Below are 13176 nucleotides of genomic sequence, written 5' to 3'. Positions count from 1 at the left end.
AAACATCTATCTACCCTTCCCAAAATGACCCATTAAGCTCATGTATCTTTTTTCACTTGAAAAAGAAGTTTTTATTAAAATATTCTGAAACCTCCTGTACTCATTGATTCCTAAGTTCCTACAGAGCTCTAACATTTTTTGGTCTATACTTCTCTGAATCTATTGCATCTTAGTATTTGCTTCTTAGATTTTTGTTTGAAAATCATGTAAAATATAGCACAAATGGCAAATAACTGGAAGACAGATTGCTGTGTTTTTTCTATCTGATTTATAAACTGTCCAGGAACTACATGGTAGAAAAAAAGACAGTTCTATAGTCATGCGACACAGACAATGTTTCAGTCAAGACAGACTACATATAACAATGGTGGTCCCATAAGATTATAATACCATATTTTTACTGTTGTCTCTTCTATGTTTAGATATACAAATACCTACCATTATGTTACAGTTGCCTACAGTATTCTTTTTTTTTTTTTTAATTTTTTTATTAAATCATAACTGTATACAATGATATGATTATGGGGCATCATACACTCACTTCATAAACCATTTGACACATTTTTATCACAGTGGTTAACATAGCCTTTCCGGCGTTATCTCAGTTACTGTGCCAAAACATTTATATTCTACATTTACCAAGTTTCGCAAATACCCCTGTAATATGCACCACAGGTGTGATCCCACCGATTCCCCTCCCTCTACCCACCCCCCCCTTTCCCACTTCCCCCTATTGTTAAGTTGTAGCTGGGTTATAGCTTTCATGTGAGAGTCCCAAATTAGTTTCATAGCAGGGCTGTGTACATTGGGTATTTTTTCTTCCATTCTTGGGATACTTTACTAAGAAGAATATGTTCCAGCTCCATCCATGTAAACATGAAAGAGGTAAAGTCTCCATCTTTCTTTAAGGCTGCATAGTATTCCATGGTATACATATACCACAATTTATTAATCCATTCGTGGATCGATGGGCACTTCGGCTTTTTCCATGACTTAGCAATTATGAATTGGGCTGCAATAAACATTCTGGTACAAATATCTTTGTTATGTTGTGATTTTTGGTCTTCTGGGTATATGCCCAGCAGAGGAATTACAGGATTGAATGGCAGATCTATTTTTAGATCTCTGAGTGTTCTCCATATATCTTTCCAAAAGGAATGTATTAATTTGCATTCCCACCAGCAGTGCAGAAGTGTTCCCTTTTCTCCGCATCCACGCCAACATCTCTGGTCTTGAGATTTTGTGATATAGGCTAGTCTCATTGGAGTTAGATGATATCTCAAAGTAGTTTTGATTTGCATTTCTCTGATGATTAAAGATGATGAGCATTTTTTCATATGTCTGAAGGCCGTGCGCCTGTCTTCTTCAGAGAAGTTTCTCTTCAAATCCCTTGCCCAGCCTGCGATGGGATCCCTTGTTTTTTTCTTGCTGATGCGTTTGAGTTCTCTGTGGATTCTGGTTATTAAACCTTTGTCAGAGTTATACCCTGCAAATATCTTCTCCCATTCTGAGGGCTGTCTGCTTGCTCTGCTTACTGTGTTCTTAGCTGTGCAGAAGCTTTTTAGTTTGATCAAGTCCCAGTAGTGTGTTTTTGAAGCTGCTTCAATTGCCCGGGGGGTTCTCCTCATGAAATACTCACCCAGACCAATTTCTTCAAGGGTTTTCCCTGCATTCTCCTCTAGTATTTTTATAGTTTCATGTCTTAAGTTTAAATCTTTAATCCAATGAGAGTCTATCTTAGTTAATGGTGAAAGGTGTGGGTCCAATTTCAGTCTTCTGCAGGTTGCCAGCCAGTTCAGCCAGCACCATTTGTTAAATAGGGAATCTTTTCCCCACTGAATGTTTTTAATTGGCTTGTCAAAAATCAAATAGCGGTAAGTAGCTGGATTCATCTCTTGGTTCTCTATTCTATTCCAGATATCTACTTCTCTGTTTTTGTGCCAATACCATGCTGTTTTGATCACTATCGATTTGTAGTAAAGTCTGAGGTCTGGTAGTGTGATTCCTCCTGTTTTGTTTTTATTTCTGAGTAATGTCTTGGCTATTCGAGGTTTTTTCTGATTCCATATAAAACGAAGTAATGTTTTTTCAAGATCTTTAAAATATGACAGTGGAGCTTTAATAGGGAGTGCGTTGAAATTATATATTGCTTTGGGTAGTATGGACATTTTGATAATGTTGATTCTTCCTAGCCATGAGCATGGTATGTTTTTCCATTTGTTAACATTTTCAGCTATTTCTTTTCTTAGAGTTTCATAGTTCTCTTTATAGAGATCTTTCACGTCTTTTGTTAGGTAAATTCCCAAATATTTCATCTTCTTTGGCACTACTGTGAATGGGATAGAGTCCTTAACTGCTTTTTCAATTTGACTGTTGTTGGTGTATATAAAGGCTACCGATTTATGAATGTTGATTTTGTAACCTGAGACGCTGCTGTATTCCTTGATCACTTCTAGGAGTTTTGTAGTAGAGTCCCTAGTGTTTTCCAGATACACAATCATATCATCTGCGAAGAGCGAGAGTTTGATCTCTTCTGACCCTATATGGATACCCTTGATCGCCTTTTCTTCCCTAATTGCGGTGGCTAAAACTTCCATTACAATGTTGAAAAGCAATGGAGACAATGGGCAGCCTTGTCTGGTTCCTGATCTGAGTGGAAATGATTCCAATTTAACTCCATTCAATATGATATTGGCTGTGGGTTTGCTGTAGATAGCCTCTATCAGTTTAAGAAAAGTCCCTTCTAGACCAATTTTCTTGAGTGTTCTGATCATGAAGGGATGCTGGATATTATCAAAAGCTTTTTCTGCATCAATTGAGAGAATCATATGGTCTTTGTTTTTTAATTTGTTTATGTGCTGAATTACATTTATAGATTTACGTATATTGAACCAGCCTTGAGACCCTGGGATAAAACCAACTTGGTCATGATGTATAATTTGTTTGATGTGTTGCTGGATTCTGTTTGTTAGGATCTTGTTGAATATTTTTGCATCTATATTCATTAGTGATATTGGTCTATAATTTTCTTTTCTTGTTGGGTCTTTTCCTGGTTTAGGGATCAGGGTGATATTTGCTTCATAGAACGTGTTGGGTAGTCTTCCTTCTTTTTCTACATTTTGGAACAGGTTGAGTAATATAGGTACTAATTCCTCTTTAAAGGTTTGGTAGAATTCTGACGTGAAACCATCTGGTCCCGGGCTTTTCTTTTTAGGGAGGTTTTGTATAGTTGATGCTATTTCTGAACTTGATATGGGTCTGTTCAACATTTCCACTTGATTCTGGTTAAGTCTTGGAAGGTGGCGTGCTTCCAAGTATCGGTCTATTTCCTTCAGATTTTCATATTTCTGAGAATAAAGTTTCTTGTAATATTCATTAAGGATTTTTTGGATTTCTGATGAGTCTGTGGTTATTTTGTCTTTGTTGTTTCTGATTGATGATATTAGAGATTTTACTCTTTTTTTCCTGATTAGGTTGGCCAGAGGTTTATCTATTTTATTGACCTTTTCAAAAAACCAGCTTTTTGATTTATTGATCTGTTGTATTATTCTTTTGTTTTCAATTTCATTTAATTCTGCTCTAATTTTGGTTATTTCTTTTCTTCTACTGGGTTTGGGGTTGGAATGTTCTTCCTTTTCCAGTTGTGTGAGATGTCCCATTAAGTTGTTAACTTCCTCTCTTTCCGTTCTCTTGAGGAAGGCTTGCAGTGCTATAAATTTCCCTCTTAGAACTGCCTTTGCAGTGTCCCAGAGGTTCTGATAGCTTGTGTCTTCATTGTCATTTTGTTCCAAAAAATTGGTGATTTCTTTCTTAATCTCATCTCTGACCCAGCTATCATTCAGCATAAGGTTATTTAACTTCCATGTTTTTGTATGGGTATGCAGATTCCTGTTGTTACTCAATTCAAGTTTTATTCCATGATGGTCCGAGAAGATGCATGGAATAATTTCTATTCCTTTAAATTTACTGAGGTTAGACTTGTGACCTAAAATGTGATCAATTTTGGAGTAAGTTCCGTGGGCTGATGAGAAGTATGTGTATTCAGTTTTGTTGGGATGAAATGTTCTGTAGATGTCTGCTAAATCTAAATATTGGATGGTTAGGTTTAAATCTAAGATTTCTTTGCTCAGCTTCTTTCTGGAGGATCGATCCAACACTGCCAAGGGAGTGTTGAAATCTCCAACGATTATGGAGCTGGAGGAAATCAAGTTACTCATGTCTGTTAGAGTTTCTCTTATAAATTGAGGTGCATTCTGGTTGGGTGCATAGATATTAATAATTGAGATCTCGTCATATTGAGTATTACCCTTAACAAATATGAAGTGACCATTCTTGTCCTTCCTCACTTTTGATGGTTTAAAGCCTACTGTATCTGCAAATAAAATTGCAACACCTGCTTTTTTCTGATTACCATTTGCCTGAAATATGGATGACCATCCTTTCACCCTGAGTCTGTATTTGTCTTTTAAGTTGAGATGTGACTCTTGTATGCAACAAATATCTGGCTTAAGTTTTTGTATCCAGTCAGCTAACCTATGCCTCTTTAGAGGACTGTTTAAGCCATTCACATTGATGGAGAGAAGGATAAGTCTGGTGGAATTTTGGGTATCGAGTTTTTCAAAGGTCCAGTGGACATTTTTAATCCTTTCGCCAGTGTGGAAGTTGGAGTTTGATCCGAAGTTTCTGAGTGAGTTTACTTTTGTGGTATAGGATTGGGTTGGTCATTGTGGAGGATAGGTCTGAGAACATCCTGAAGAGCTGGTTTACTTATGGCAAATTTTTTCAACATATGAATGTCATTGAAGTATTTAATTTCTCCATCATAGATGAAACTCAGTTTAGCTGGATACAAGATCCTGGGTTGAAAGTTTTTTTGCTTTAGGAGATTAAAAGTTGATGACCAGCCTCTTCTGGCTTGAAAAGTTTCAGCAGAGAGATCTGCAGTTATTCTAATATTCTTACCTTTGTATGTTATAGTTTTCTTTCGCCGGGCTGCTTGAGAATCTTCTCTTTCATGTTAACTTTAGTGAAGCTAATTATGATATGTCTGGGAGATGGCTTATTGGGGTTGAATCGTGCTGGGGTTCTGAAGCTGTCTGCTATCTGAATTTCAGATTCTCTAGGCATGTCTGGAAAATTTTCTTTCATAATTTCATGTAGAAGGGCCTCTGTGCCCTTGGCTGCCACTTCATCAGTCTCCAAAATTCCTATAACCCTTATGTTATTTTTTTCGAATTATCTGAGAGCTCTCTGAGTGAGTGATCCGTTTTTGCTCTCCATTTCTCTTCCTCTTTGAGAGATTGAAGATAAAGTCTTCGAACGCTCCCAATGTCAGAAATCCTTTCTTCTGCTTGCTCCATTCTGTTACTGAGGGATTCTACTGTATTTTTCATATCTTTGAGGGCTGTAAGTTCTTGTTTCAGTGTGTCTAAGTCTTTGGTGGTTTTGTCTTTAAATTCGTTAAATTCTTGAGACAGTTTTTGAATTTCTCCTCGAATTCCTAATTCCATTTTATTAATCTTGTCTGCAAACCAAATTCTGAATTCGACTTCTGACATCTCAGCCAGTTGTTTATGAATGGGATCTTCAATCACATCTGCCGTATCTTTTCTTGGGGGGGGTTGATCTATTCTGGTTATTCATGTTACCAGAGTTTTTCCGCTGATTCCGCCCCATGGTTTACTCCCTTTGGTTTTTCCCCTGGGGTTTTATCGAGGGCCCGTACAGTGTTGTGGCCTGAGAAACTGGGGCCCTGTCTGGTGTGGTGGAGCAAAGTGGTTCTGTCTTGTTTTCAGCTGGTTTCTGTTCGATCCTATTGCAACTTCTACTCTGGCTTGAAGTCTCAGCTGTGTGGAAAAATCAGCAATTAAGTCACCCCGCCTGCCCACCTCTGGCCCCAGTTGGAAAAGGAGAATCAAACCTTCCTACAATCGCACACCCAGGGCACCACCTGAAAAGTCCTCAGTCTATTAGCCCAGTTCAAAAGGTCCGAATCAACTGTCTCAATCGGCACTTGTCTCAGGTGGAAGGGTTCAAGAGGTCTCTGGGAACTGGATCACAGGGGCCTGGTGACTCCTCTGAGACAGCTCACCCCAGTGCAGCGTGGAGTCAGGAGGAGCCACCCCGCAAACAGAGCAGTCTGGGAAGGTTGACGTCTCCTTCCCCACTTTGCCCCTCCGTCGGACCCAGTCACTGGTATCTCTGCAGATGGCTAACCCAGTTGCCTGCAGTGAACAGACACTCCAGGGGTTTGCACCTGCCTGAATCGCGAGGAAGTCTGCCAGGCCCCCGCAGACTGCCGCTATCTAGCAGGAGGAGATGGGGCCTGACATCTTTGAGTGTTTGATGCAGGTGATGGGAAGGAGGTGTTCACTCAGGCTTAGCCCCGTCCCTGATGGATGCTGCTAACAGAACAGAACAGAACAGACAACTTTGTGAGGTTCTGTCTCTGTTCCTGTCGTCGCCTACAGGAGACGGGCTGTTTTGAGTTCAAACGTCTTTGCTGCTGGAGAATTGCGTCTGAACACCTCTCTGGGTCGGCCCCGCCCTGGAGGCTTCTGGGTTTGTGAGCCGTGTCACCGGTGGCCTCCTCTGGTTGCCCAGGGAGACAGGGGGTGTGGCCTCAGAATATCCAGAAGTGAGCGTTCTGCCGTTAAAGAAAAAACGGCTGTTGATCTACCTCCAGGGAACTGCTGCTCTGGTGTGGGCACTCAGGCGACCCTTTTCTCCTCTGTCCCGCGCCCCAGAGTCAGCACTGAGCGGCCGCAGTTTGTGCTGGGTCCACACCCCTTAAGAGATCCCCCAAGAATCAGAACTCTTGGGGGATGGGCCCCCAGACCCGGATTGGGAGTGGGGCGGGGGGAAGCTAGAGTTTCATTCAGTTTCACGCAATACTACAGTCCGGGGAGGGCTCCTGCACTGCACCGCAGGGAAGTGCCGCCAAGGCTTGATTTCCCCTCAGCAGAGTGCCCTCTCCTCGCTCACGTATCCCAGAGTCAGCGCTGACCTGACGCAGCTCAGGCACTGTGCACTCCCCTCGAGAAATCACCCAAGGAGCCGAACTCCTGGGGGATAGGCCCTCAGACCCCGAGTGAGAGTAGGGGTTCTCAGCTCTCAGCGGGGAGGCCAGAGTCTGATTCAGTCTTGGGCCCCGTATGCCTGGGGAGGGTTGGTGCACTGCACCGCAGGGAAGTGCCGCGAGGCGTGACTCCCCCTCAGCCCGGTGCCCTCTCCTCACTCGCGCGCCTCAGAGTCAATGCTGACCAGTCGCAACTCGGGGACTGTCCACTCCCCTTGAGAAATCACCCAAGGAGCCGAACTCCTGGGGGATAGGCCCTCAGACCCCGAGTGAGAGTAGGGGTTCTCAGCTCTCAGCGGGGAGGCTAGAGTCTTATTCAGTCTTGTGCCCAGGGAGGGTTGGTGCACTGCACCGCAGGGAAGTGCCGCGAGGCGTGACTCCCCCTCAGCCCGGTGCCCTCTCCTCACTTGCCCGCCTCAGAGTCAATGCTGACCAGTCGCAACTCGGGGACTGTCCACTCCCCTTGAGAAATCACCCAAGGATCCGAAGTCCTGGGGGACAGGCCTACAGGCCTCCAGACCTCAGTGGGCGGGAGGGGAGCGCCGGGGATTCAGGGTTGCCGGCAAAGGATTCCCAAAGTTTTATTCAGCCCTATGTCCGGCAGGAGAACGCCAGGGCACCCCAGTAGGGGAGGTAGGTCCAGTTTTTAGAAGGTCTCTCCCGTGGAGTGTAGTGGGAGGGGCTTTAATTTCTGCCCGCTTGTTCAATTGTGGGGCTCCAGAGCCGGTCTCATGGGGGAGGGAGACTCCCGTCCGCTTGGTGGTGGATTTTGTACCTTTTATTTGCGTCCTTGTGATCACAACTTGCCTCAGCGGTGTTGATGTGCGTTCTTCAGCCTTCTCTCTTGGTGAGGCTCAAGTCCACCAGGATACTTACTAAATTCCTGTCCCTTAACTCTCCTTCTGGACGGGAGCCTTTGTTGAAAGCTGGCTTCAGTCCGCCATCTTGTCTCCCCCTCTCCGCCTACAGTATTCTAAACAGTAACATGCTGTATAATTTTGTCACCTAGGAGCAATAGGGCATCCATATGGCCTACGTGTGAAGTAGGCTGTACTACCCAGGTTTGTGTAAGTACACTCCATTATGTTCATACAATGACAGAATCACCTCATGATGATTTCTCATAATATATCCCCATCATTAAGTGATCCATGACTATACCTATCACCCTAAGGATGGAAATAAACTCTTTACAATCCCCATGAAATGAAAAGATTTGATGCTCCTCTCTCCCCTCAGTGTGGATTTCAAAATAAAAACAATACTAAACATCAAAGAGAAAATTTGGTTTGACATGAACACAACAGCGTTCTGAAGATTTCTAATAATAAATTTCTTTTAGCTTGTTCAAAAGTTGAATGTTTTTGTGAAAGGGAAGCTCACACGTGTGGGTGTGGCCACACACCTATCCTGGTGTTGACAGGGCCATACACATCCGTCCAGTAAGCCTAAAATCTGTCTAGTGGGAACTCAACAACGCTTACACCCTAAAAGTGACAGACATTAAAGACAGAGAAAGCAAAACATTCACAGCCAGAGTGGTCAAACTGTACTGGGTGTATCAGAAAAATCATGACTTCTTGTTCTGGAAGAGAATTAGAAGGGTTATAGCCTCTTTTAATGGATTTGTGTAGAAAAAGCTCTAGCTCAATATGGATGATACGAAATCTTTATTAGAAAAAAAGGTAAGGTGGGGCCTTGGTGTGTGCCACACCTTCTGGGGGCAAGACATAATTGCAAGAGGGACTTTACCTAAGAAATGTAATCAGTGTAACCTGGCTTATTGTACCCTCAATGAATACCCAACAATAAAAAAAAAAAAAGGTAAGACTACATACATATGCTTTCATAATTTGTATTCCTAGATGAAATTACCAGTAAGAATAGCTACTACTGAATTTTTTGACCCCTTATATGAGGTACTTTAAAACACTTTCTCTAATACCCTCCACCACAAAATTGGTTTTATTGTGTTCATTTGTTGAAAAAACTGAGACCTCCAAAAGATTAAGGACTTTCTTCTATGTCTTATGGGAGATAAATGACATTTTGAAGACATGATCTGATTCTAATCCTCCAACTGTGGAAAGCTCCAAAGCAAGTTATGTGCTCTGGAATGTACAGCTAGAAAAAAAAATGGGCAACTCTCTCTCTCTAAATTCTACCCTTCAGTAGATCATCCTTTCAATTTCTAACATCCTCCCATGCCAACTATTATTTGTAAGATGCTCCTCTGGGTTCATGGATATATACTAAATAATATAAGAATGGGGAAAAATTAAGGTTACAAACAAATTAATATGACAAGAAAAAACTGGTGGGGGGAATCCATGAAGAATTTATCAGAATATAATTATAATTAAAGAATCATATACTAAGAATTTCTATAAATTCTTAACTACAAATTAAGCACTGAAGAGCACGGCAGCTTCCACTGGCTCACACTCCACACCAGAGAACATTAATTCAATAGAAATACAGTAGAGCCTCTGTAAGTTGACCACCCAGGGGATTATAACAAACCGGTCAACATAAGGAGGTGGTCAATATAAGGCACTAGGCCTAGTGCACGTGCAGTCTATGAAAATTAGGTCAACTTAAAGGGGGCAGTCCAGGTGGGGAGCGGGTCAACCACGGTGGTTCTACCGTAGTTTGCACTTTGTGGGTATAGTTCAGTTATCTCAGCTAACTATATGTAAGGATTTAACATTAGTAGTGAGCCAAATCTAAGGTAGGCACATAATGTGATGTCTTACGTTCAAAATGTTTCTTCCTTATTCTTCAAGAAGAAATTAAAGCTATATTCATTAAGCGTTCACTTAAAGCTATTTCTTTCACATAGAACCCCCTTCCCTCCTTTTTGCCAAGTTACTTCCATCTTTGATTTATTATTTTTTTTGTGTGTGTGGTTTTTGGTCAGGGCTGGGTTTGAACCTGCCACCTCCGGCATATGGGACCGGTGCCCTTCCCCTTTGAGCCACAGGCACCACCCAGTTACTTCCATCTTAATCTTTTTGAAACCCTTCTTGAATTCCATTCTAGAATGGATGCCCTGTTGTGTCTTCCCCCAAGCCACAGGAATCCCATGTTTACCTTTATAAAAATCTTTGACCACACATTTCTCTTTTAACGGAGTATCTTGTTGTGTTTTGTTTTAGTAACTTCTTTGAAGGTACCTCCAGGGCCTCTGAATAGAGCCTGTTCTTAGGAGATACTTAACAAATGCATCCTTAGGAATGAGTGAAAAATCAAATAGACTGAAGGGCCTAACGCAATTTCCAGAACACACTAGGAAATTTCTTTCTTTTTCAGCCATTCCCACTCGTTCTTTAGCCCCACCCTTATCCATACACAAATAAATCCATGGCGACACAGGCAGATGAGTACGTACATGGGAACCTGTGCACATACCCACACGGACTGACGCTGCCTTCCCTACACCCTTCCATGTCAAACACAGACAAAGGAAGAAATTCAAGAATTTGTGATAATCTACACAAAATCATTTATTCCAAAGTCTCTTCACACATCCTACCATTCAAACATTTACTGAGCACATACTACTATTGAAAGCACTAAAGGCAAATTAATCGAGAACTCATACATTCTAAATAGAAAATGCTTGAGTCCCACCACAGATATTCAGAAAAATCCAGAAAAGCAAAATTAAAAGCATATTTAAAATATATCTTGGGATAGAATCAACACTACCAAAATAAGATGATTATTTTAACATGTGGGATGGCCTCAAAGGATGTGGCTCTCAGTCTTTGGACAGATAATGGGACAAAAAGATAAACACACGTGTTCTCCTGCAGGGCACAGGTTTGTGGTAAAGCATCCACGCTGACCTAGAGGAAGATATCAGATGGTAATTTCATAAATGCTATTTACCTTTAAAATGTGATTAAATAGCATTTATAATGAACATGCTTAGAAAATGATGAATAATGTATCATGTGTGCAATAAAGGGTAATATAAAGCAATTGTCTGAGGAGGGAGTTTTTCCCTGGCAGTTTCCCAAAGCTATTACAGTGTGCTTTTCCATTTCTCAGAAACACTGGAGTTAGAGCTCTGCCAGAGGCAAAATCCTGAACACAGAGAATGGACTGAATAACAATTCACACTAAAAATTCTGGGCATCCCTGTGTAAAGGAAAACCTGAATATTCACACTGCGGGATATTCAGGATTAACTGTAACTGCTACCATGTCCTCAGGTGGTTCCTGGTAAGAAAGGACAAACCTGCTTGGTGTGTGTTGTTTTCCTCCCAAATCTCCGTGAGGTTTTTCTGCAGCCTGTTTTAGTTTAAGACTTCTATTTAAAAAATGAAAAGAAATCATTCCACAAAATGATACTCCAACTTTCTTCTAAGTTAATAGTCCCATAAATAAACACAGAACTAACTCGACTGATTCACTGTATATTTCTCTAAATTAAGGGGAGTTCATTTTGGAAAAAAAAAAAAAAAGTCATTACTTAAATTTAGTTCTTAGTGCAAATTAGGATTTATGGTTCAGTTCATAGGAAAAGCTTCAACAAGTCCATGCTCACATACGCTAAGATAATGTGGTCTCAACAGATACACAAATGCTCACACGACAGTAAAATTTAGAACACCATGTAAAAAGGAGGTATTACATGATGTTGATTTTACCTTCAGAGAAATGTGTACAAACCGGTTAATGACGATGCCAGTATAAAGAGCCTCACATAAATTGGGTGGTTTGGGGCAGAAATTTGGTAGGTATGTAAAGACAGAACTAATTTAGAGCCTTGTCAGGCTCGGTTTCATACTTGGCACAGCAGCTAGAGGACACGGAGCACTAAGAAAAATTACATGCAAGCTGTTTTGCAGCCTTCTTCACCAAGTGTACAATTTTACAACCAAGAACGCTCTATTCTGATCAATCCGACAGAGGAGAGGTAATAAAGTTCCAGATGTATATATATGCAGCAAATTAGGTCAATAAATAAGTGTTTAAAGTACTTATACAGGAATGATAAAAATTACTTAAACATGATAAAGACAATTCAGCAAAATTCAGAAGCAAACTTAATTGCTGGGTGGTGAAATGTTAAAGCCATTTTTATCAAAATGAGAAATCAGATTAAGATGTTATTAAGTCTTTAAAAATACTGCTTTAAAGGTTCTGGCTGATATAAAAAGAAATGATTTACAAATATTATATAAATATGAAGCAAATAGTCATTACTTACCAATGATAAAAATATATATTTCAAGTATTTGTTATCACAGAGTTGATATCAAATAGCGTTTACTCATTTTAAATGTAGTGTTACTTCTCTACATTAAAAAAAAAAAAAATAGCTGGCATGGGCCAGTAGTCCCAGCTACTCGGGAGGCTGAGGCTGGAGGATGGCTTGAGCCTGTGAGTCAGGCTACAGGAACTATGATTGTGCCACTGCACTCCAGCCCAAATGACAGACTGAGACCCTATCTCGAAAAGAAAATAAAAGAGAAAAGGAGCAACCTGTATCCTAAGATACACAGGATAAGTTTAACAACCAAACAATGTAACTTCTATGTGAAGAAAATTTGAAAATATTGAAAGATGTAAAACAATAAATGAACAAACATATTCCTGAAGAGCCTATTCTCTTAAAATGTCAAGCTTTCAAGTTAATATATAGATTTAATTCCATATATTCTAATCACAATCCAGAGGTGTTTTTTCTTCAGTTGATGAAGTAATTTTAAAGTTCATTTGCAATAATATACATATAGAAAAAGTTAAGAAAAGTATGGAAGAGAATAGAGGGAGTTGAATTGTCAGATACTGAACACACATCGAAAAAAATGAAAAGAGAATAATACTAGTGAGAAAACAGAAAAGTATAAACAACCAGATAGCACAGAAAATGATGGGCCACATCTATGGTGCATCTTAGAATGGGTACAGGCGATTGCACTAATGTACACAGCTATGATTTAACAACAACAAAAAATAAAAAATAAAATAAAAAGAAAATGACCACGTGCCTGCAGTTTATAGGTGGCTATTCAAGTAAATGGGTAAATGGTTTATATAACAGAAAGGTATTGACATAAGTACATTTTCACTAGGTGAAAAAA

General features: G+C 40.5%; 1 protein-coding gene across 2 annotated transcripts in view; it reads right to left on the bottom strand.

Moving 5' to 3' along the window:
* The window catches only part of SMYD3 (SET and MYND domain containing 3), a 607450-nt gene that overhangs the window by 235398 nt on the left and 358876 nt on the right, over positions 1-13176 (bottom strand). The window lies entirely within an intron of this gene.

This window comes from Nycticebus coucang, chromosome 10 (genome assembly GCF_027406575.1).
Source record: "Nycticebus coucang isolate mNycCou1 chromosome 10, mNycCou1.pri, whole genome shotgun sequence".
NCBI lineage: Eukaryota > Metazoa > Chordata > Mammalia > Primates > Lorisidae > Nycticebus > Nycticebus coucang.
Note: the sequence above shows the minus strand (reverse complement) of the source record. Positions and strands in the feature narration are given on the sequence as shown.